We start from the raw sequence: 10,647 nt of genomic DNA, 5'->3' as shown, positions 1-10,647 counted from the left end.
ATTGGGGTTACATTAGCTCCAAACTCATAACCCTCATATTGACTGGGTGACCGGGGAGGTTCTTCAGTGGGGTTCTAAATGTGGTGGTTCTTGTGTTCCTCAAGTGGTGGCTACTACCTCTTTAGAAGGTTTACCGGCAGCTTATGCTGAATATGTACACAGAGACCTTACCCCCACATAGACAATATGACTGTCCAATTGACCTTGTCCCAGTTTCTTCTCCCCCTCATGGTAGGACTTATCCTCTCTCCTTGCTGGAAGCCCAGGCAATGAGAGAGTATATCAAGGAAAACCTTGAGAGAGGTTTCATCAGACCCTCTAGTTCCCCTGCTGGTGGGGGGGGGGGGTTTTGGGAAAAAAGATGGTGGTCTTCACCCTTGTATAGACTACAGGGGTCTTAATAAGAACACCATAAAAAAAAACGTTACCCCCTTCCTTTGATTTCCGAATTGTTTGAACAGGTTAGAAATGCAAAAATGTATTCTAAGCTTGATCTTTGGGGGGCTTATAACCTCATCCGTATCAGGGAAGGGGATGAGTGGAAAACGGCCTTTAACACCAGGGACGGCCACAACGAATACCTGGTAATGCCGTTTGGTCTTTGTAACACCCCTGCAGTGTTCCAGGAATTTGTTAATGACATCTTCCGGGACCTGCTGGGATTATTCGTAGTGGTCTATCTAAATGATATTCTAATTCTTTCCCCTAACCTGTCCATTCATTGTAAGCATGTTTAGGAAGGAAGTATTGGTTTGTTAAGGAGAAATACCCTTTTTGCAAAACTGGAAAAGTGCACCTTTGAGGTTTCTTCTGTTCAATTCTTGGGTTCAACATCTCCAGTAAAGGGTCTAGGAAGGTTAAAGCTGTACTAGAATGGGTCCAACCTCTTTCTTTGCGTGCAACCCAGATTTTTGCGCTGGCGTAATGACACCAGCACCAGCAAATTTCACGCAATGGTGTGAAATTTGAACTGTATAGATAGCTGATTTGGGCTTCCAGTCTTTGCCCATTATAGGTTTAATCCTGTGGTGTTTGAGCTTCTTTATTCTGATCCCACCAAAGGTGGCTGCTACAGGCGGAAGCACGAGCCGAGACCAGGGTGTTTGGCATCAGTTCTAGATTTATGGTGCCAACCATTACAATTAGATCTGAAAGAGTTAATAAAATATTTACAGGATCTGAGCAAAATCAGTGGAACAGACACAAATATCACCACAAACACAGAAACAAACACCAACATTAACACCGGCACCAACAAATACAGACACAAACACTGGCACAAACACCAATATAAATGCCAGCACAAACGACACAAACACCAACACAAATACAGCACAAACACCAACCACTGGCACAAACACAGACACAAACATAAACACCAGCAAAAAAGACAAACACCAAAACAGATACTGGCACAAACACCAACACAAACCAAATACAAATACAGCACAAAAATCAACACAAAAACCCCGACACAAACCCCAACATAACCACCGAAACACCAACATAAACCTTAGCACAAACACAGACACAAGCACCGACACATAAACCAGCACAAACATTAAGATAAACACCAGCACAAACACCGTCACACCACTCACACACCGACACAAACACCAACAGCAGAAACAACACAAACACAGAAACAAATACTAGAACACTGGCACAAATGACACAAACGCCGACACAAATACAGCACATATTGGGCCTGGTAAGAACCTCGTGGGGAGACCGCCTGGGAAAACCAGGTGTCGTAGGCTTTTTAACCGTTGCCATTTTTTTAACATTTTCCACTTAATTTTTACTCAGCACCTCCCACAAGTCTCACAAGTCCAAAAAGCCCAAAGTGCCGAGCTTCATTGCCTACGGCCACACCACCCTGAAAGCACCCGATCTCTGAAGTGATACAGGGCCGGGCCTGGTTAGTACCTGGATGGGAGACCGCCTGGGAATACCAGGTGTTGTAGGCTGTTCAACTTTTGCCGTTTTTTTCAACGTTTTCAGTCTTATTTTCGAATTGGATATGAGGTTGTGCTTATAGTAGTCGTCAGTGTATTCAGTGCTTCTCAACGAGCTGCAGACCCCGTGCCAGAATGCAAAAATTCCAAGTAAAGAAGAGAATAGCCGTGGAGCACACCTTCATTGCTTTAAAAGTTTTTCATTTTATTTTGCAGAAAATCCTGCACAAAATGTTTCGCCTACAACGGCCTTCATCAGGTTCATAAAATGCAATGATGCAACAAGCTATTTACCCTTTAACCTCACCAACAATTTTGCACCAGCTCCATAGTCTGGCCAGTTGCATAGAAACATCTGGAATAGATCAGTACTGCCATCTTGTGGCCTACTTCAAGTAAACACCATCTAAAGAGTAGCAGTGTATAATGTTACATTATCTAAAGAGTAGCAGTGTATAATGTTACATTATCTAAAGAGTAACAGTGTATAATGTTATATTATCTAAAGAGTAACAGTGTATAATGTTATATTATCTAAAGAGTAACAGTGTATAATGTTACACTATCTAAAGAGTAGCAGTGTATAATGTTACATTATCTAAAGAGTAACAGTGTATAATGTTACATTATCTAAAGAGTAACAGTGTATAATGTTACATTATCTAAAGAGTAACAGTGTATAATGTTACATTATCTAAAGAGTAACAGTGTATAATGTTACATTATCTAAAGAGTAGCAGTGTATAATGTTACATTATCTAAAGAGTAGCAGTATATAATGTTACATTATCTAAAGAGTAGCAGTGTATAATGTTATATTATCTAAAGAGTAGCAGTGTATAATGTTACATTAGCTAAAGAGTAGTAGTGTATAATGTTACATTATCTAAAGAGTAGCAGTGTATAATGTTATATTATCTAAAGAGTAGCAGTGTATAATGTTATATTATCTAAAGAGTAGCAGTGTATATTGTTATATTATCTAAAGAGTAGCAGTGTATAATGTTATATTATCTAAAGAGTAGCAGTGTATAATGTTATATTATCTAAAGAGTAGCAGTGTATATTGTTATATTATCTAAAGAGTAGCAGTGTATAATGTTATATTATCTAAAGAGTAGCAGTGTATAATGTTATATTATCTAAAGAGTAGCAGTGTATAATGTTATATTATCTAAAGAGTAGCAGTGTATAATGTTACATTATCTAAAGAGTAGAAGTGTATAATGTTATATTATCTAAAGAGTAGCAGTGTATAATGTTACATTATCTAAAGAGTAACAGTGTATAATGTTACATTATCTAAAGAGTAACAGTGTATAATGTTACATTATCTAAAGAGTAACAGTGTATAATGTTACATTATCTAAAGAGTAACAGTGTATAATGTTACATTATCTAAAGAGTAGCAGTGTATAATGTTACATTATCTAAAGAGTAGCAGTGTATAATGTTATATTATCTAAAGAGTAGCAGTGTATAATGTTATATTATCTAAAGAGTAGCAGTGTATAATGTTATATTATCTAAAGAGTAGCAGTGTATAATGTTACATTATCTAAAGAGTAGAAGTGTATAATGTTACATTATCTAAAGAGTAGTAGTATATAATGTTACATTATCTAAAGAGTAGCAGTGTATAATGTTATATTATCTAAAGAGTAGCAGTGTATAATGTTATATTATCTAAAGAGTAGTAGTATATAATGTTACATTATCTAAAGAGTAGCAGTGTATAATGTTATATTATCTAAAGAGTAGCAGTGTATAATGTTATATTATCTAAAGAGTAGCAGTGTATAATGTTACATTATCTAAAGAGTAGCAGTGTATAATGTTATATTATCTAAAGAGTAGCAGTGTATAATGTTATATTATCTAAAGAGTAGCAGTGTATAATGTTATATTATCTAAAGAGTAGCAGTGTATAATGTTATATTATCTAAAGAGTAGCAGTGTATAATGTTACATTATCTAAAGAGTAGAAGTGTATAATGTTACATTATCTAAAGAGTAGTAGTATATAATGTTACATTATCTAAAGAGTAGCAGTGTATAATGTTATATTATCTAAAGAGTAGTAGTGTATAATGTTATATTATCTAAAGAGTAACAGTATATAATGTTATATTATCTAAAGAGTAGTAGTGTATAATGTTATATTATCTAAAGAGTAGTAGTGTATAATGTTATATTATCTAAAGAGTAGTAGTATATAATGTTACATTATCTAAAGAGTAGCAGTGTATAATGTTATATTATCTAAAGAGTAGCAGTGTATAATGTTATATTATCTAAAGAGTAACAGTGTATAATGTTATATTATCTAAAGAGTAGTAGTATATAATGTTACATTATCTAAAGAGTAGCAGTGTATAATGTTATATTATCTAAAGAGTAGCAGTGTATAATGTTATATTATCTAAAGAGTAGCAGTGTATAATGTTACATTATCTAAAGAGTAGCAGTGTATAATGTTATATTATCTAAAGAGTAGCAGTGTATAATGTTATATTATCTAAAGAGTAGTAGTGTATAATGTTATATTATCTAAAGATTAACAGTGTATAATGTTATATTATCTAAAGAGTAGCAGTGTATATTGTTACATTATCTAAAGAGTAACAGTGTATAATGTTATATTATCTAAAGAGTAATAGTGTATAATGTTATATTATCTAAAGAGTAGCAGTGTATAATGTTACATTATCTAAAGAGTAACAGTGTATAATGTTATATTATCTAAAGAGTAACAGTGTATAATGTTACATTATCTAAAGAGTAGTAGTGTATAATGTTATATTATCTAAAGAGTAGTAGTGTATAATGTTATATTATCTAAAGAGTAACAGTGTATAATGTTATATTATCTAAAGAGTAATAGTGTATAATGTTATATTATCTAAAGAGTAGCAGTGTATAATGTTACATTATCTAAAGAGTAACAGTGTATAATGTTATATTATCTAAAGAGTAACAGTGTATAATGTTACATTATCTAAAGAGTAACAGTGTATAATGTTATATTATCTAAAGAGTAGCAGTGTATAATGTTATATTATCTAAAGAGTAGCAGTGTATAATGTTATATTATCTAAAGAGTAGTAGTGTATAATGTTATATTATCTAAAGAGTAGCAGTGTATAATGTTATATTATCTAAAGAGTAACAGTGTATAATGTTATATTATCTAAAGAGTAGCAGTGTATAATGTTATATTATCTAAAGAGTAGTAGTGTATAATGTTATATTATCTAAAGAGTAGTAGTGTATAATGTTATATTATCTAAAGAGTAGTAGTGTATAATGTTACATTATCTAAAGAGTAGTAGTGTATAATGTTATATTATCTAAAGAGTAGTAGTGTATAATGTTACATTATCTAAAGAGTAGTAGTGTATAATGTTATATTATCTAAAGAGTAGCAGTGTATAATGTTATATTATCTAAAGAGTAGCAGTGTATAATGTTATATTATCTAAAGAGTAGTAGTGTATAATGTTACATTATCTAAAGAGTAGCAGTGTATAATGTTATATTATCTAAAGAGTAGCAGTGTATAATGTTATATTATCTAAAGAGTAACAGTGTATAATGTTATATTATCTAAAGAGTAACAGTGTATAATGTTATATTATCTAAAGAGTAGCAGTGTATAATGTTACATTATCTAAAGAGTAGCAGTATATAATGTTAATAAGACATGGCATATTAGCAATTTGTATCAGTGTATCCAATAATGGTAATAAAGTATTATCCTTCCAGTATAGTGTCAATACGTTGTATGTAGTATCCGGTGTGTTAGTCCATGTATAATCCATGTTATATCTGAAAGGAAAGGAATTTTTCTGTAAAAAGGGTCCGCAAAGCAATTACAAAAAGCATTTGTAAGTCATAGCTAGTGATGGGCGAATCTTTGCTGAATAATGTGCAAATTTCCAGCGAAATTCCTGAAACGGCGAAAAATTTGCGAAATGAGACGTGCTGCCCGATTTCGGCGTACGTCAAAATAATTTTGCCACGGATGTGTATCAGTTTTTTGCCGCACAACGTTATTTTTGACGCGCAGTGCAATTTGATGAAACCCATCTTCTATGGGTGTTTTGTTTGTATCAGCTTTTTTCACCTTTGGGGCTACAAATAAAAATGTTCCCCTTAGTTTCAAGCTTTGTAGTCTGTGATGATAAATGAACATGGTATCTTTTGCTTTGTGTCTGAATGTGCTGAATTGGATTGGACTCCATGGGAAGACGAATACACACGCGTGTTTCACTTAGTATACTGCTACACACATGCCCTGCATTGTTAGAGGACTCCTATCTTGAAAAAATGGCTCCCATTTTGCAAGTTTCTTAAACTTTTAACGTTTGTGGATTTTTTCACATTACCTCTGGTCAACTGGTAATGGTATCTACTACTACTCTATATCTCTGTTTAACCAAAAAGTACCATCTGTACTTCATATATCTAATAGTAGATTACTAACACAAGTACAACTAATAAATCTGAGCAGATAGTATCGGGATGCTTTGTATCTCAGATAAAAATGAATAAACCATATGTTTATGTGAATGAACCTTATATTTACATCATGTCATTGTAATGATTCTGAAATACTATGTAATGTAATTTTAATGACTCCGATTAAGAATAGTCATCGTTGTGTTATTAGAATCCAAACAATTCCAAGTACCATGTGAGTATTAGTTTAGTCAAATGAAAAATGAACTCAAAATATAGAGATATAAAAACTTTTTTAATAAACAAAATAGCACAACGGTGCTTGGCCAACACATAAATAATAATAATAAAATATAAAATTACAGAGGAGGAGGAGGAGCAATGACCCTCTGCAGAGACTCCGCTATATCCCTGACCTCCGCCAGATCCTGCCTCATGGAATTCACGTGGTGGAACAGGGTGACCAGGAGCTCAGTGTGGTTATAATAGACATTCCCAGTCTGAGTGCCTACACTGAGCCCCTGGTTAGGTGGTGGCGGTGCATCATCATCATCAGGATCATCCTGGATCCATTCAGCTGCCAATGAATAAATTTCAGTTTGAGTAACACAGCAATTGCATTTGTACAGTATGAATTATACAGGATAAGGTGTCATGTTGTAACTACAGGAAAATTAACTTTATTGTAGTTAAGAAGGGAAACCTATTTATTCTGTTTAAATAAATCTATTATAATCTGTTTAAATAATCTCCATTTGACAGCTCATTTACTTGTTATCTAACTTGTCTGCAATTATGTCAGTCAGTCAAAGTCAACTGTTCCAATCCTAATTACAGTATTCACTTAAAGGGATACTGTCATCGGAAAAAAAGTTTTTTTCAAAATGAACCAGTTAATAGTGCTGCTCCAGCAGAATTCTGCACTGAAATCCATTTCTCAAAAGAGCAAACAGATTTTTTTATATTTAATTTTGAAATCTGACATGGGGCTAGACATATTGTCAGTTTCCCAGCTGCCTCCAGTCATGTGATTTGTGCTCTGATAAACTTCAATCACTCTTTACTGCTGTACTGCAAGTTGGACTGATATCACCCCCTCCCTCCCCCCCCCCCAGCAGCCAAACAAAAGAACAATGGGAAGGTAACCAGATAGCAGCTCCCTAACACAAGATAACAGCTGCCTGGTAGATCTAAGAACAACACTCAATAGTAAAATCCAGGTTCCACTGAGACACATTCAGTTACATTGAGAAGGAAAAACAGCAGCCTGCCAGAAAGCATTTCTCTCCTAAAGTGCAGGCACAAGTCACATGACCAGGGGCAGCTGGGAAATTGAAGCGACAAATTTCGACACGATGGCACAGAATTTCGACGTGAGTGCGCCGAAATTGATGAATTGACTACTATAACACTCAAATACATTGATTTTTTTAATACATTTTGAGATTAAATCACACTATATTTGCTAATTAGGCACTATTAGAAGTAACATTATTCCCCTAGCAACCATGCATTGATTTAAATAAGAGACTGTAATATGAATAGGAGAGGCCTAAATGGAAAAAAGTAGCAATGACTAACAATACATTTGTGGCCTTACTTAGTATTTGCTTTTTAGTTGGGGTCAGTGACCCACATTTAAAAGCTGCAAAGAGTCAGAAGCAAAAGGCAAATAATTAAAAAAACTAAAAAAAAATAATAATAAAAACCAAATTAAAAGTTGCTTAGAATTTGCCATACTATTGCATACTAAAAGTTTCCTTAAAGGTGAACCACCCCTTTAAGGGCTTTGCACTGGATCTATGAATACGTTGTGTAAAGTGTTTGGAAACAAAGGATGGCGTGTGTTCTCTTTGAAGGTTATGGACACAAACTGGGACAAGACTGCTTGTGAAGTTGAAAGTCGCAAAATAGCAGATGCAGCTGAAAGTGGGATGTAAGATGGACATCATCTAGGAATGAAATTCCTCTTTCCATCCAGCAAACTGTGTTGTCTCGTTTATTTAACTCAAGGACAAAAGCATTCATAGAGGACAAATTCCATCTGAATTATTACTTACAGCATGAATTTAAGTAGAGTTTATGGCTATGTTTGCGTCACCCAGGGTTGCCAGGTTGGTTGGTTTCCAGTCAAATTGGGCTACTAATTTAAAGCCCAGGCGGCCGCGGGTTTTGAAACTACAAACTACCCAAGGTACGGATTTGGCCTACTTTTTTTCCACTGCACAGATTGGGCTATTTTGAACATTTGAAGTGCCTCTTGGCTAGTTTTGGGCTGGTTTTGTAGCTGACTTTGGCTGGTTTTGAAAATTAGACCTGGCAGCCCTGTTGTCACCTTTTTTCAGCTTTGGGCAGGCCGGACTGGCAATCTGTAGGTTCTGGCAAGTGCCAGAGGGGCTGCTGTCAGGTGCCATAGAAAGTCACTATTCAGTGGGCTGGTGGTTGGGGCCTGTTTGGGCCTCTGTGTAATTTGAATGCCAGGGCCTATTTTGACTCCCAGACCAGACATGGCTTTGGGGCTACCATTAAAACATTTCCCTTACTTTTAAGCTTTGTACACAGTGATGAATGTATATATGCCATGTTTTGCTTTGGAGTCAATGGGAAGAGCAATTCACACCTATGTTTCATTCAGTTACTGCTACACACACACACCCTCCCTGTATACATTGTTAGAGCTCTCCTATCATTTCAAAAGAAAAAAAGTGTTCACATTTTGCCAGTTTCTTAAAAACATCTGTACATTTTTACATTACCTCTGGTTGACTGCTAATGGTATCTACTACTACTTTCAGTCTATATTGATTTTGAACCAAAAAGTACCATCTATAGTTTATTTACTATTAATAGTTTACTAACACAGGCTCAACTAGTAATAATTAATCTGAACACATAATATCTGGGTGCTTTGTATCCCACATTAAGATCAATGAACCATGTATTTATGTGTAAATGTAAGTAGTCATATAATTGTGTTATATTATCCAAACAACTTCAAGTACCATATGGGTAGTAGTTAAATGAAAAAATACAGATTTTAACAAAAGTGTGCAATTAAATTTTATTGCAAATGTAATAAGAACTGAAAGCACAATGGTGCTGTTTAACAAAAATATATATATAAATATAATTATATTGTAGGAGGGGGAGGGGGAGGGTCCCTCACTTCTTGTATCTCCCTCCTCATTTCGGCAAACTGCTGCACCAGGCCAGGTAGGAGGTTGTGGTGGTAGTGGCCTCCGTCTGAGTAGAAGCATCTGCTGCCGCTACAACTACCTCTTCTTCTCCCAATGGAGATGGTGGTGGAGGTGCTGGAGGACTTGCAGTTGCAACAGGCTCTGCTGACTCTTCTTCTGAACCATCATCGGCTGCATTGGCCTCTTCCTCGGCTACTCCTGCATCTGGATCTTCTTGGGTCCACTCCGCTGGCAATCAAAGAATTTCAGTTTGAGTAATACAGCACTTGCATTTGTACAGTACAAATTATACAGGCTGAGGTGTAACTACAAGAAAACCATCCTCAATAACTATGGCAAGTATGGGGCGGGCAAAACCATTAAGAGAGTTTTTTTGCAGCAGATAATCTCATTTACTTGTTATCTAACTTGTCTGCAATTATATGACAGTCAGTCAAAGTCAACTGTTCCAATCCTAATGAAAGTATTCACTTTACATTTTTTACATTTTTGTTCTAAAATAGCAAATCATTATAAAACAAGTTGTGACTTTATTGTAATTAACAAGAGAATTATACATGTTCTTTTAACTCTACCTTCCACCTCCATACGGAGTTCTTCCACCAACACTGGGTGTCGCCTCTTCAGATCATTCCATATGAGTTGGAGAACACGTAGAGTTTGCCGCACCCCAAACTGCCGGTGCAGCCTACGCCTCAGCCGCTCCATAATACTCCTACGGAACACTTGTATGTAATAGTATGGAGAGAGATATTGTCATATCACTCCTGGTGCAGGTACATGATGAAGTACCTCAGCGCCTCTCATCTCATCATTCCAGGTCCAGCCATTCTATTAATCTCTTGGAACTTCTACAAGTGGGCAGGGCATTTGGTATTTATAATGGCAACGCCTATTTTTGATGCGTGTATGATGTGCGTGTCGCGTGACGCACAACTTTTGACACAAATTGGTCGGATTTTGACGCAAAGGCGCCGAAATTGACGAATTTCCTACTGTAACACTCAAATACATTAATTTTTTTTATAAAT

General features: G+C 35.4%; 1 pseudogene; it reads left to right on the top strand.

The window, feature by feature from the left end:
- Positions 1–1,861: 1,861 nt before the first annotated feature.
- Positions 1,862–1,970, top strand: LOC121400837 (annotated as a pseudogene).
- The last annotated feature ends 8,677 nt before the right edge of the window (positions 1,971–10,647 follow it).

This window comes from Xenopus laevis, chromosome 2S, assembly GCF_017654675.1.
Source record: "Xenopus laevis strain J_2021 chromosome 2S, Xenopus_laevis_v10.1, whole genome shotgun sequence".
NCBI lineage: Eukaryota > Metazoa > Chordata > Amphibia > Anura > Pipidae > Xenopus > Xenopus laevis.
This window is presented reverse-complemented; position numbering and strand designations above follow the sequence as displayed.